We start from the raw sequence: 12,410 nt of genomic DNA, 5'->3' as shown, positions 1-12,410 counted from the left end.
GACTAGGATATACCACGCCTTGGTCCCAAATCAGGACCAAGACGTACTATGCACTAGTCCTAAATCAGGACTTAATTTTGCCCAAAATTGGCCCCCTCTAACGATTTCCTTTAAGTGGGAAATCTAGCCATGTATTGACTTGTTGCAGAAATTCAATCAGATTTTTGACAAGAAGGATAAAAGGAGGTTTACCCCTCTCATTTTAAGACTAATCCAGAAATTCAAAATCTCAATTACACTAGCGAATTCAAGTGAGCAAGCAATTAGTCTTCTATCAAACATTGGAGAAAAAGTGAAGTTCAGATTCAAGCATTGGAGATGACATTCATGTTATATGTTTTATGAAGACAACCTACATGAAACCCTAATTCCTTTGTGGAGACAAACAAACCTTCATTAAGGTATATCATTAATGTTTCAATCATTTTTAGCCTTTCCCTTAGGAGGAAAGTATTTACTGCAATATTTCATTTACATCTTTCAATTCAATTTCATGGTTAATTCCAAAATCAAGGTTTGACCTAAGGCAAACCCCTGTTCCCAACAATTTCCCCCTTCTTTATGTGTGTAGGAAACAAGTACAGAGTTGCATTTAGGAGGATCGACAAATGAACAGGTTCAACTTTCGACAGTGAGAAATTCAACAGACCATGGTGAATTGAAACTACCTAGTCCTAGAAAATTAACCCGATCTTCTAGGAATAGATTTGAAACATATTCTACTACTCAAATTTAGGTTAGTGGCTCCATACGACATTTGTAGCTTACTATTTCTATCATATTGCTTCATCGTCAACAATTCAATTCAAATCAATTTAAAGAAGAGCAACCCCTATCCAACGAACCAGGAATCTGATTAAAATCTTGGTCTTTCAAGGTTAAATCTATTAGATTCTTCTCTTCTTTAATGTAATTGGTTAATTAGGCCACTTAATGGTTTTATTATCCTAATTTAACCCTAACCATAATTTTCCACCATTACAATTCTTAAAGTAATGGCTACACTCTTTGGGAGAGTTTACACAAAATTATTAGATGAGGAATTAAGGTTCAAATCAAAGAGTAAAAGACATAGTGTTATAAGACATTTTAGGTGGAGCCCCTAGAATTACATCAACAAAAAGAATGGAAAGATGTTTTAGAAGTGGACAAGTAGAGTGGACATCACAATATTGAGTAACATCTACAACCACTACAAGTTAAAAAAGCCTATCACATAGACATACAAACTAATCTCAGACAAGTAGCATGGTTTTTAAAGACATTTCATTTAAATTAGCTCTTGATACAAGATTTCACCATATTATAAAACTAGAAACAAGAACAAAACTTGTAATAACTACTCCCTATGGGCATCCATCAAGATTTAAGGAAGAAATTGAAAAAATAATTAAGGAAATTCTTGAGATGGGTCTTATTAGGCCAAATTTCTCATCTTTAGTTGTCTTAGTTAAAAAGAAAGATGGAACTATGCAAATGTGTATTGATTTTAGGGCTTTAAATAAAATATATTAAAAACAAATAGCTAATCCCCAAAATTGATAAATAAATAATGATTTACATACAAAAGTGTATTAAAAAATTGTTTTGAGATCAAGGTACCATCAAATACAAGTGTGAGAAGATGTGCATAAGATTGCTTTCAAATGTCATTTTGAGAAGCCGAGAGAAGGAGTTTTAAGGAAAGTGCTGAAAAAATGGGAGGTAATAAGAAAAGATTCGAACCCACCTCTTCTCAGACTAGAGAAAGAACAACAAACTGTGGGATATCCTTCAGCAGGGGGGTTTGAATGTGTTCGTGGAAAGGCTAAGTGGGAAAGATCCCACAATTACCAACTATTTCATCAAGAATTGGAAAAATGGCAAAATACTGGTCGGGTCCCAGATGATGAATGTTGATGAGGAGGTCATTGCTGAGGCTACGGGGATGAGTACTGAGGGCATGAAATTTTATAAGGACTGTAGCATATCAGATAAAGTAGCAGACAAGTTCCCAGTCACAGATGATGAGAGGAGAAAGATGGTGAAAATCGACAACTCCTACCATGCCCCAAAGGATTTGCAGGCCATGGAAGTTTGTTTTATTTGCTTCTATCGCCTACATTACTTTGGATGGTAGGTTTACTAGAGCCTATGGTCATCACTTTGTCCTGCTCAACCATTTCCGACATGGGGAAAAGGTGAGCTTGCCTTATTACCTAGCCTGTTCTATGGACCACACTATCAAGGAGGTTCAGAAAGATCCCAAAGGTGACCATGCCCTCCACCAGGGGCTTATGGTTCTGGTTTATAAAATGCTTAAGGGGAAATACATTGAAAAGCCTATTAAAGGCAAAAATGCAAGAGATGAGACAACGAAGAGTGAGGCCAACGGATTCAACTTTAATTCGGAGACTGAGGAAGATTCGGAAGAGACTAGTAAAAAAGGGAGGATTAAAGCTAAAAGGAAAAAGATTGTGGTGGATTCAGACATTTCAGAGTCTGAAACTAAATCCTTTGAGAAAAAAATTATTAAAAAAAAGAAAGGGAAAGCAATTGGAAAGCAGATTCAGAGGAAGAACACTAATATGGGAAACAATAAAGACATCAGCGATGTTCTGATTGATTCCAAGGAGGAAGTTGAAGAGAACAAGAAGGATGAGGGTCAGGATAAAGAGGGGGAGGAAAACCCGGTGATGGGCAACATTGAGGGTTTGAACACTATAAGTCTGCAAAAGGAGGATAAAGGGGATAAAAGTGATATCGGTGATACTATAAAAGCTTTATGTGATACCATTGGAACCATGGTGAAGGATATTAACAGTTTGAAGACTGATATGAAGGCTATTACAAGAGTCACGATTGGTGATAAACCCCTGGCCGAACATGTTAAGGAACTGGTTGATGTACTTCACAATGCGGAAGCTATTGAATGTATGGTGGGTGAAATCATAGCAACAGAAAAAAAGGTCAATGAGATGGAAGATAACAAGGAGATTAAAGAAATGGAAAATAAAATGAACAATCTAGGTAGCAGGATCGATAGGCTGGAACTCAATGTTAAGAAGATAGCATATCAAAATTTTCAGATCCTCAAAGCTTCGGTGGATAACATGAACATCCTGATCAATAGGTTTGAGAACAATGCAGAGAAGGATGGTGATAAAGATCAGCCGTACAAGAAGGTCATGAAAAGAGGACCAGAGCTAATACAAGGACCAAGGGCGACATCAAAGGTCGTGAGCTGGAGGAATTAAAGACCTCAGCGAGCAACATGAAACAAATGGTTGTCCATGCTAAGGATATCATGACAAGTATTTAGGTCTCTATCTGTATCTGCAGGGGTTCTAGGTTCTGTCTTTTTGTTGTCGTTGTGTTGTCCTTTTGCTGTCTGTTTCTGGTTTTTTATGTTTTGTAAGCTGATCCCTTTTTGTTCGGGTGAGATCTTTCTGTTTTTTGAAGTGATCAGACACCTTTTTTTCATGTTCTTCTGATCTCCTGGCTTGTACAAGGTTCGGGTACCTTTCAAATACCTGCTTTAACTTAATCAAAACACTCCCAACTTTCAAAACATGTATGAATTGTGTATTTAATAATCCATTAAGAAAGTCTTTGTATTCTTTGACAATATTTTGAACTATAATAAATCATGGGACAAACATCTACAACATTTGGATGGACTTTTGGGAATATTAGAGTAATAATCCTTTTAATTATAACACTCAAGGAGAGAAAGTTGATCAACAAAAGATACAAAGCCATTTTGGATTGGCCCCCATCAACCAATTTAATTCAATTAAGAGAATTATCTAAACTTTGTAGCTATTATAGAAGATTTGTCAAAGGATTCTCTCAATTAGCTATTCTATTGGCAAATTAAACCTAAAAGGGAGCATTTGTAAGGACATAATCTACTCAACAAGAAATAAATTCAAGAAAGTAGTAAAGTCATGCCTTGTACTTTCCATTTGGGATTTCTCACTTTTGTTTGTTCTAGAATGTGATGCATCTAAGGAAGGAGTTGCAGCAATGTTAATGCAAAAGGAACATCCAAGAACCTTTGAAAGTTGAAAGTTAAAGGGCATCGAAAATAATCACCGAATCTATGATGAGGAAAGGTTAGCTAAAATGCATGCCCTCGACAAATTTAGATAATATTTGGTTCGTGGAAAGTTTGTGGTCAAAATACACCACAATTGTTTGAAGTTTGTTCTTAGCCAAAGAGATCTAAATGATAAGCAACAATATTGGGTAAGCAAGCTTTGAACCCTTGAATTTGGCATGGAATATGTCAAAGGTAAGAATGATGCAATAAATGATGCTCTATCAAGGAAATCTTAGTTTTATTCATTATCAAAAACTTATCTTGATTAGAAACTAAAATAATAATAGAATATGGGAAAGGCACATTTTCTATGAACATTTTGGAAGAGAAGATCATGATAAAATATATAAGGTAGTAGATAGCCATATTCTATACAAAAATAGAATTTATCTTAACCCAATATCAAAGATCAATAATAAGGTTTAAAAGGCTACATGTAACATACCACTAGCAGGTCATCAAGGTTACTTTAGGACCTATCAATAACTTAGGGAGAAATTTTCAAGGGTCTCAAAGGAGTTGTACTTAAGTATGTTAGGGAGTGCCTTATCTACCAACAAAATAAAATAGAAAATACTTTTCCTATAGGGTTTATTACAACCATTACCAATTCCAAACTATAAAAGGCAAAGTATATATTGATGGATTTTATTACCAGGCTTCCTAAGTCACAAGTTAATGATTGTAAGATTGTTGTGGTCGACATAATTAATAAGTATGGCCCATCTCTTTGCCATATCCATAGAGTTTAAGACACCTCAAGTAGTCGAATTATTTTTCAAAGAGTTTTTCAAGTTAGATGGCTTAACAAAGAACATAGTAAGTGACAAAGAGTCAATTTCTCAACTTGTTTTGGTAAGAAATAGTTCAGTTAATGAAAATTTAACTAACTCCTAGTATCAATTATCAATAAATGGATTGAGGTTTGTTTACGTAATTATTTAGCTAGGCATCAAACAAGTTGGATAAAATGGTTTTATATGGGAGAACACTATTACAATATTAAATATCAAATATCCATCGGGAAGACACCTTTCAAGGCTCTATATGGTTGTGATGCTTTATCCTTAGTGGATTTAGTCATCACCAATAGAAAATTTCCAAGAGAAAAAGACTTGGTTAAGCAAAGTCAAGAAATTTTAGGATCACTACAAAGAGCACAAAATCAACAAAAAAAATAATGTGAATCATCTAATTGAAAGAACGTTTAAAGTAGGAGATATGGTCTTTTTAAGGCTACAACCTTATTGACAATCTTTCCTAAAGAAAAGTGGAGTGGAGAAATTAAAAGTAAGGTTGGATGGTCCTTATAGAAGACAAAATGAGTTGGGGAGGTTGCATTTAAATTGAAATTACCAAAAAGTAGAAAAAATCATAATGTATTTCATGTATCTTGCTTAAAAGGAGTTTTAGGAAGCCAAGTAATTCATTCATTAGAGGTGCCCCCACTTGATGACGAAAAAATACTAATTTGGATAACAAGGTTATTATAAATTTCATAGAGAAAAAATTAAGAAATAAAATAATGATAGAATATTTGATTCAATGGAAATGTTTTCACAAAGAAGATGCAACATGGAAGAGTGAGAAAATCCTTTAGCATCCTAATTTGTGATTGCTTGAGGACAAGCAATCTTGAGAAGGGTGAATTGAAATGCTCCCTCATATACAATTTTATTTTGTTGCAGTAGCTTCTTCCTTCACTCCTATAATCTACATTTATAGTTGGCAGCAACAAGTGAGCAATTCTACTTAGACTGAAGCATAGAGCCTTCTCTTGTGATTTCCTTAAAGATAATAAAAGCGAGTGCTCAAGGGAGAACAATTAATATTATAAAAAACAATTTTTTTATAAAGTTTAGTTTTAACAAAAAGTCATAAGAAGATCAATCAAGGAGAAGGGGACATCAATTTGGAAGATTTTATATTTTATGCATTGTGGAATGTGAATTGTAGTTCAACGACCTAAGGGCAAAACCTCTCATCCGAGGATGTCCAAAGCTAACCAACACTAATGCTTAAATTAGGATAGAGAGTCATCGGTTCATTCCCCAAAGCTCGACATCAATCGGAGATCAATCACAGGGTTCATCCTTAGGGATGGGTGTAGTAAGCTAGCTAATGTTAAGGGCTGAGCGGAAAGGAGGGGTCAAAATGAGGGACAAATGTTGGGTCTAAGAATCGTCGAATCCCTTTCCCCCAATCATAGTTGTTGCATGTAGGGCCTGAAACTCTTAAAGATCCGCTTGCAACAATAAATTCCACCCTGCATGTAGGATCAACATGTTATGAAAGGAAAGGGGAGGGAGGGTTCACTCCTTTTTGGCTAAAGACATATCCAAATTTGAAGAGCAAAACTGAACCTAAGAGAAAAAAAACACTTTAATTTCCATTACTAAGTTAGTGGACAAAAATTCCTAATTAATGCAAATTCTACGACATTTCAAGGCATTTAAATAGAGTTCACTACAAATTGGAGGAACATTTACAACAAAAATAAGAGGATAAGTTCTAAATTTTCTAAGATATGTTCTAAACATTAAATCTGAATTATGTAATAAACTATTAAGCTACAATTTATAGGTTGATTACATACTTATAATTAATTGCACGACTATTATTTTTAGTTAGGATTTATTGTATTTAAAGAAAACAAGAAAAAATTGAAAGGGGACTTTACACTATCCAATCATCTTCCAATTTTCAATGCATTTTCCTTTAACAAAACCATAACTCTCCTCAATTAGCTCTCCTACAATTTGAATGTCTCTTAGTTAAAACAAGACTACATTAATGACCTCTTCACCATGTGAAATGTTGATCCTAAACTCCAACAAGATAGACAAATCAGCTAGTGGTAGAGAACTATTGCCTATTGTACTATGTTTCATTGTGACTACAACTAAAGAGTTGCTACTAAGTGTTGTAAGCCTAGAAATTTTCTTAAAGCAATTCTCAATTTCTTATGGCTTCCAACCTGCATAACATCTTTATTCAATAATTGGTTGCTAACAATAATATTTTGCTTTGAAATTTGATTGTTTATAAAGATAAACGAGCAATTGTACATGCTCACCTTTTCTAGATCATAGATGGAGCTAGGGGATTGAAATCTTCTTTCAATTTTTGCAGCATGAACGTAGAAAGTAACAGATTTCAAGCATTAGATCTTCTAATGACTCCACAAAAACTAGCCATTTTGTCATTATGCAGGCATTCTATGAGCACCAAAAGAAACTTTTCATTGACAAGTTAATCTGTGAACCCCTTAATATTCATTATTATATAGTGTGACAAGCTACTTCTCACACAAAATTGAGCCCAAGTACAATCATTACCATGACTAACTCTCCTTCCATTGAAGAGGATGATGAAGCTCTTCATTTGAGAGCTTTAAAGAAAAGCCCTACAATCGGTCTTCCTATTGAATTTTATAAGGCTCTTTGGTCCCTCATTCAAGAAGATTTCTATAATGTGTATCTAGAAGGGATTAAATTGCACTCTTTAAGGATTGTTATTAACCAAGAACTAATCAAGCTTCTCCCTAAAGGCAAAAACAAGTATTTTGTGGTTGGTGGCCCATCACTTTGCTCAATACCTGCTACAAGATCATTACCAAAGCATTGGCACATACAATAAAGTATGCTAACCAAGAGAGTGCTACCAAAACAAGCGAGTTTGTTAAGAGGCAAAAATATATTAGACAATATGGTCTTAGCTTTAGAGATTGCCAAATGAGTCCCATAAATTGCCCAAGCTACTTTAATATATTAGATTGATTTGGATAAAGCCTATGATCACTTATGTTGGCCCTTCATTCTTAATATGTTACAACTGTTGGGTTGGTCCCAAGATCTACTCTCCAATTTGCTGTGCTTGTTTTGTCATGCTTATTTTTAGAAGATTGAAGATTGCCTCATTCCTGCATCATCTCAAACAGTCACCCTTTCAACTTGTCTCAATATTATATGAAACTGTAAGTTCAGTTGCCATAGGTTTAACAAGCTTAGTCTTCAAATTTAGAAATCTAAAGCTTATGTTCAATATCAATTCACAAAGTGGAAAGTCTTGCATGTCAAAATTCCAATAAATACCCACCTCAAATTCCTTTACCCCACCTCTTGTCCCTTTCATGCTAAAGCAAACTCTGTAAATCACGCCTTCTAGCTCTAATCTCATGTTTGCAACTTATAGCTATTACTTTTCTCCTTCCTTCTCACGGTCTTCCCACTGATGGAAAACTGTTCCTCTGGGCATCTCTCCTTTTCACAATGTCCTCACCAACATCTATAGACATGATTCTCAAACTCCTTTGGAAGTTTGTTGCTTGACCATATTCTCCTGCACAGTCTACCCCTTACAAATTGAAATTCATGTTTGCTCAAATCCATCTCTTCAAGCTACCAATTTGTTAGCTGTGCTTTGAGAACAGTTGAGGACCAATACCAAGCTGGAAGGAATCACACAAAAGTTTAAAAGTCAGCTCCAAATTGTTTTAGGGAAGCATAAGTTTGTTTGGAATCCTCAGATGCCAATTTTTCCAGTAGGCAATAATTCGAAACTTATACTCTGACCTAGCTGCTAAACACTGATTTAATTTTTCCCATAGACTGACAGTTTCATGAACAGTTTGGATGGTTGGAATTCAGTAGGTGTTAGCAGAAATCAGCTGATGGTCTCTAGTTGTGTGGGCAATGACAAAGGCCAGGAAGTTCTTATTAAGATTGGCATTGTTAGGGTGGAATACTTGCCTTGCAGTTCTATGTGCCTCTTCAATACTCGCAGCATAGGCCAACTGAGAGTCTGCAGGCTGAGTGTTTCTAATAGTTCAATTCATATGGATAGGAACCAGTTGGAGCATTCTGAGTTAAATATCCTTAAGGATTGTGTAGGTGCGAGCTCAATGTTGTGAGCTATGTCTTTTGCATGGCTCCCACTCTATGCAGGCCTTTATCAAAGAACTCAGCTTCAGGTGTTTGGAAGAAAACAAGGATCTGGTCAAACTCACCTTGAGATTGTGAATCTGTCCAAGTTTAAAGCTTAATTGATTCTTAACAAGGTAAGGGTAGATTCATCCACAGTCTTCATTCTCCGTTCCGACTGCTGGAAAAAACAAAGCTAATTTTTTTGCCGAGTAATTCCATTGCTGGTCTTCTGATGTACTGCTGTTAATGACTGGCTATTAGCATGCTTCTTTAGCTGTGTTTATTCTGCCCTGCTTAGTCACCCTTGTGCTGTTCATTACCCTATCTGAATAAAGTAGCTTTAATTTTGTTGCCTGGCTGGGTGCTGTAGCTACTCTTGCAGCTGTTATTGCAACTATTTTTTTAGCTTAATCCAAAATTAGAAAAATGTGTTAATTGGTGGAAATCTCTTAAATCTCTTCCTAGCACAAAGGTAAGTACAGATGACAGTTCTCTCGTCTTATGCACTAGTCAGTTTTAAATTCATTTACGATAACTTGATATAATTAGACAGCTCAATAATAGAAATAAAACAGCTCAATATTTAAATTTCCATCAATGGTGAGGGTTGAAAACAAACAATCATTTGACAAAGCTGCACTCTTTCAGTATGTCATATTTCTGAAGCTCTCTACATCAGGCTCGCAGGCAACTTGCATGGAAATTGCATTTATATCTAGGAATGATTGTATTGAGTATTGACAAACAAATATAAAGCCTTTAGATCCCTAGGAAGTAACACTCAACTAGAGGTTTACTGAGAGTTCTCCACAGGCTTAAGGTGTAGCAGATTGTGCCCTATGATGACTAATCCGTGAGAATCACCCTGTCATGTCCCGTTTTTCCAGAGGCCTCCAATATTATATTATGAATTAATTAAAAGTGTTTTTCAACACTAAATTATATATATATTTGGGACCCATGGACCCTAAAGGAAAAGGTATGTTTACGAGCTATGGTGTTGTTATTAACCAGTGACTGAGAGGGGGGGGTGAATCAGTCAAACACAGTTCAGAAACAATTTAAAATTTCAAACTGACCGGTCTGCAACTACCTTTTCAATTAACTTAAAACATTGCATTAATCATGAAAGCAAAAGCATAGAAGGAAAGAGATTTGCATACACAAATAAACATCACATAACACCAGCAATTATACGTGGAAACCCTCGGTTAGAGGGAGGAAACCACGGTGGGGATAACCCACAATCTCTTTTACTGCAGTGAAAAAGAGTGCCCAATTAAGAGCTTACAATCCTGTTCCTTTTGAGAACATCACCCTGTTAAAGATAACTGGTATCCTGTTAAGAATACCTTAGAATCTGTTAGGATTCACCTTGCAAAAGATTTTACACTTCCATTATGGAGTGACCCTGTTAGGGGGTTTACAAACAGAACCGGTTAAGGTTCACCCTGTTAAGGTATTTAATCTGCTGCAATTATTAGAGAGCAACACATCATTGATCTGATGATGACACTTTTCTATCAAAGAGATCTGCTATGTATCTGCTTCAATCTCTGCTCGGTGAAGACTTCACCGATTCATAAGGAACTCTTCTGCACTTAGCTCGTTCTTCACCTTTCTCTGATTTCCAATTTCAATTCGCTAACAACTCCAACTCCTTGGAAAATCAAGATGAAAAACATGTATATAGTTGTCTTCAATCTTGGCAAAAACTTTCCCTCCAAAATTCGAACTCAAAAATCATTCTATGCGCCAATCTGTTCATTCCTTAAATCTCTTCGATAATATCGGTAGGACTATCCGTTCATGCCTCAAATCTCGCCGGTTCTCTAGCAAGCACTCTGGCTTCAACTGGCTCTTTCTAAATTTGTCAGATCCACATGACTACGCATGCTTATCCTTTTCTCTTCGTATACTTATCAATTACCGTTATGATCTACTACCGGTTGCTTTCTATATATCGATGAACTTGCTTCACTTAGCTCAACTATCGGTTGCTTCTTGTAAACCGGTTTCTGCTCACCGGTGGAAGTCTTTAGTCCCCTGTTTCTCACCGATCAACTATAACCTTTTTCCGATCGGTTATGATGACATTAGAGTCAGTATTGCCATCAATGACAACTTCTAAGTACCTCAAACTTCATCATGCCCACCATGATGCCAACAATCTCCCCCTTTAGCATTGGTGGCAAAACATCTAGCTAGATTGAACTGGATTAGAGGAATAATGAATACCTTCTATCCCTGCTAATTTTCCCCCTGTTTCGGTTCTCCCCCTGTTCTCTGCCTTTTCTGTCAGTACTACTCTACCTCTCTACAGGTACTATTCTGTCGATATACATTCTTTACTTTTTCTGCCGGTACTACTGTACCTCTCTACTGGTACTATTCCGCCTCTGCCGGTACTACTCTGTCTCTCTACCAGTACTGCTCTGCCGATATACATTCTTTACTTTTTCTTTGTACACATAGTCCTTCCTCATATGTACAATCCGATATACATTTATTCTCCCCCTTTTTGCAACAATGACAAAGGATAGAAGAATCAAAGTATACAAAAGAATTCATGAGAGTAAGTAAAAAATGTCTTTGAAATTGACCTTAGCAGTCTCCAAAGAAGATTCCCATGTAGGCTTCACCTATTTCATAGTGTGGATTTGTCCATGCAGTTGTGTGACAAAATCCTCCATGTCATCTACTGTCTTGCAGACAGGTGAACTGATAAGGCTTTCTGCTTGTTTCACATTCCCTTGCAATAAATCAATGATGGGGGCAAGGTAGCACTGTATATCTAGCAAGTTAAGAGCTCGTTTGTCGTGTTCCTCTTTCAGCTTGTTGATTTCATGAGTCAACTGTTTGACTTTTCCACTAAAAGTCGTTGCTGAGCTTGTAAGAGGATCAAAAGTACCTATCAGATCTTGGATTTCCTTTTGAGTCCGTACTCTTTTATGTTCAAGATCTTTGATGAAATCGGGGAAGTTTGAGAATTTGACCAATAATTGGCCAACTTCCTTTAAGATTGATTTCACCTCTTCAGTGCTGTTAGAGAGAGAAACTGTCAATTGATATTTGTTCCATTAATTGCTCACCTCTCCTGGTTTCATACTGCCTAGCTGCAACCTTCTCCAGATCGGTTGCCTCTGAACCGATTGCTTTGACAAGAGTGCCCAATTGATCAATGATGGGTGCATTCTCATCAACAACAATGTCAGGAATGAGATCAGATAAAATTGTCTTTGTTGTATTAAGAATTCTTGCCTTCTTTTTCTTTGCTCTAAGTTTGGCCTTTTCTGCTTGAATTCTCAATTTTTCTGAAACTTTTATTAACTGTTTGGGGGTCATCTTCTTGATATCTATTACTGAGTCTTCCTCTTCTTCCTCCTTTGTTTCTTCTTCTT

The sequence above is a fragment of the Cryptomeria japonica genome, chromosome 4 (assembly GCF_030272615.1).
Source record: "Cryptomeria japonica chromosome 4, Sugi_1.0, whole genome shotgun sequence".
NCBI lineage: Eukaryota > Viridiplantae > Streptophyta > Pinopsida > Cupressales > Cupressaceae > Cryptomeria > Cryptomeria japonica.
This window is presented reverse-complemented; position numbering follows the sequence as displayed.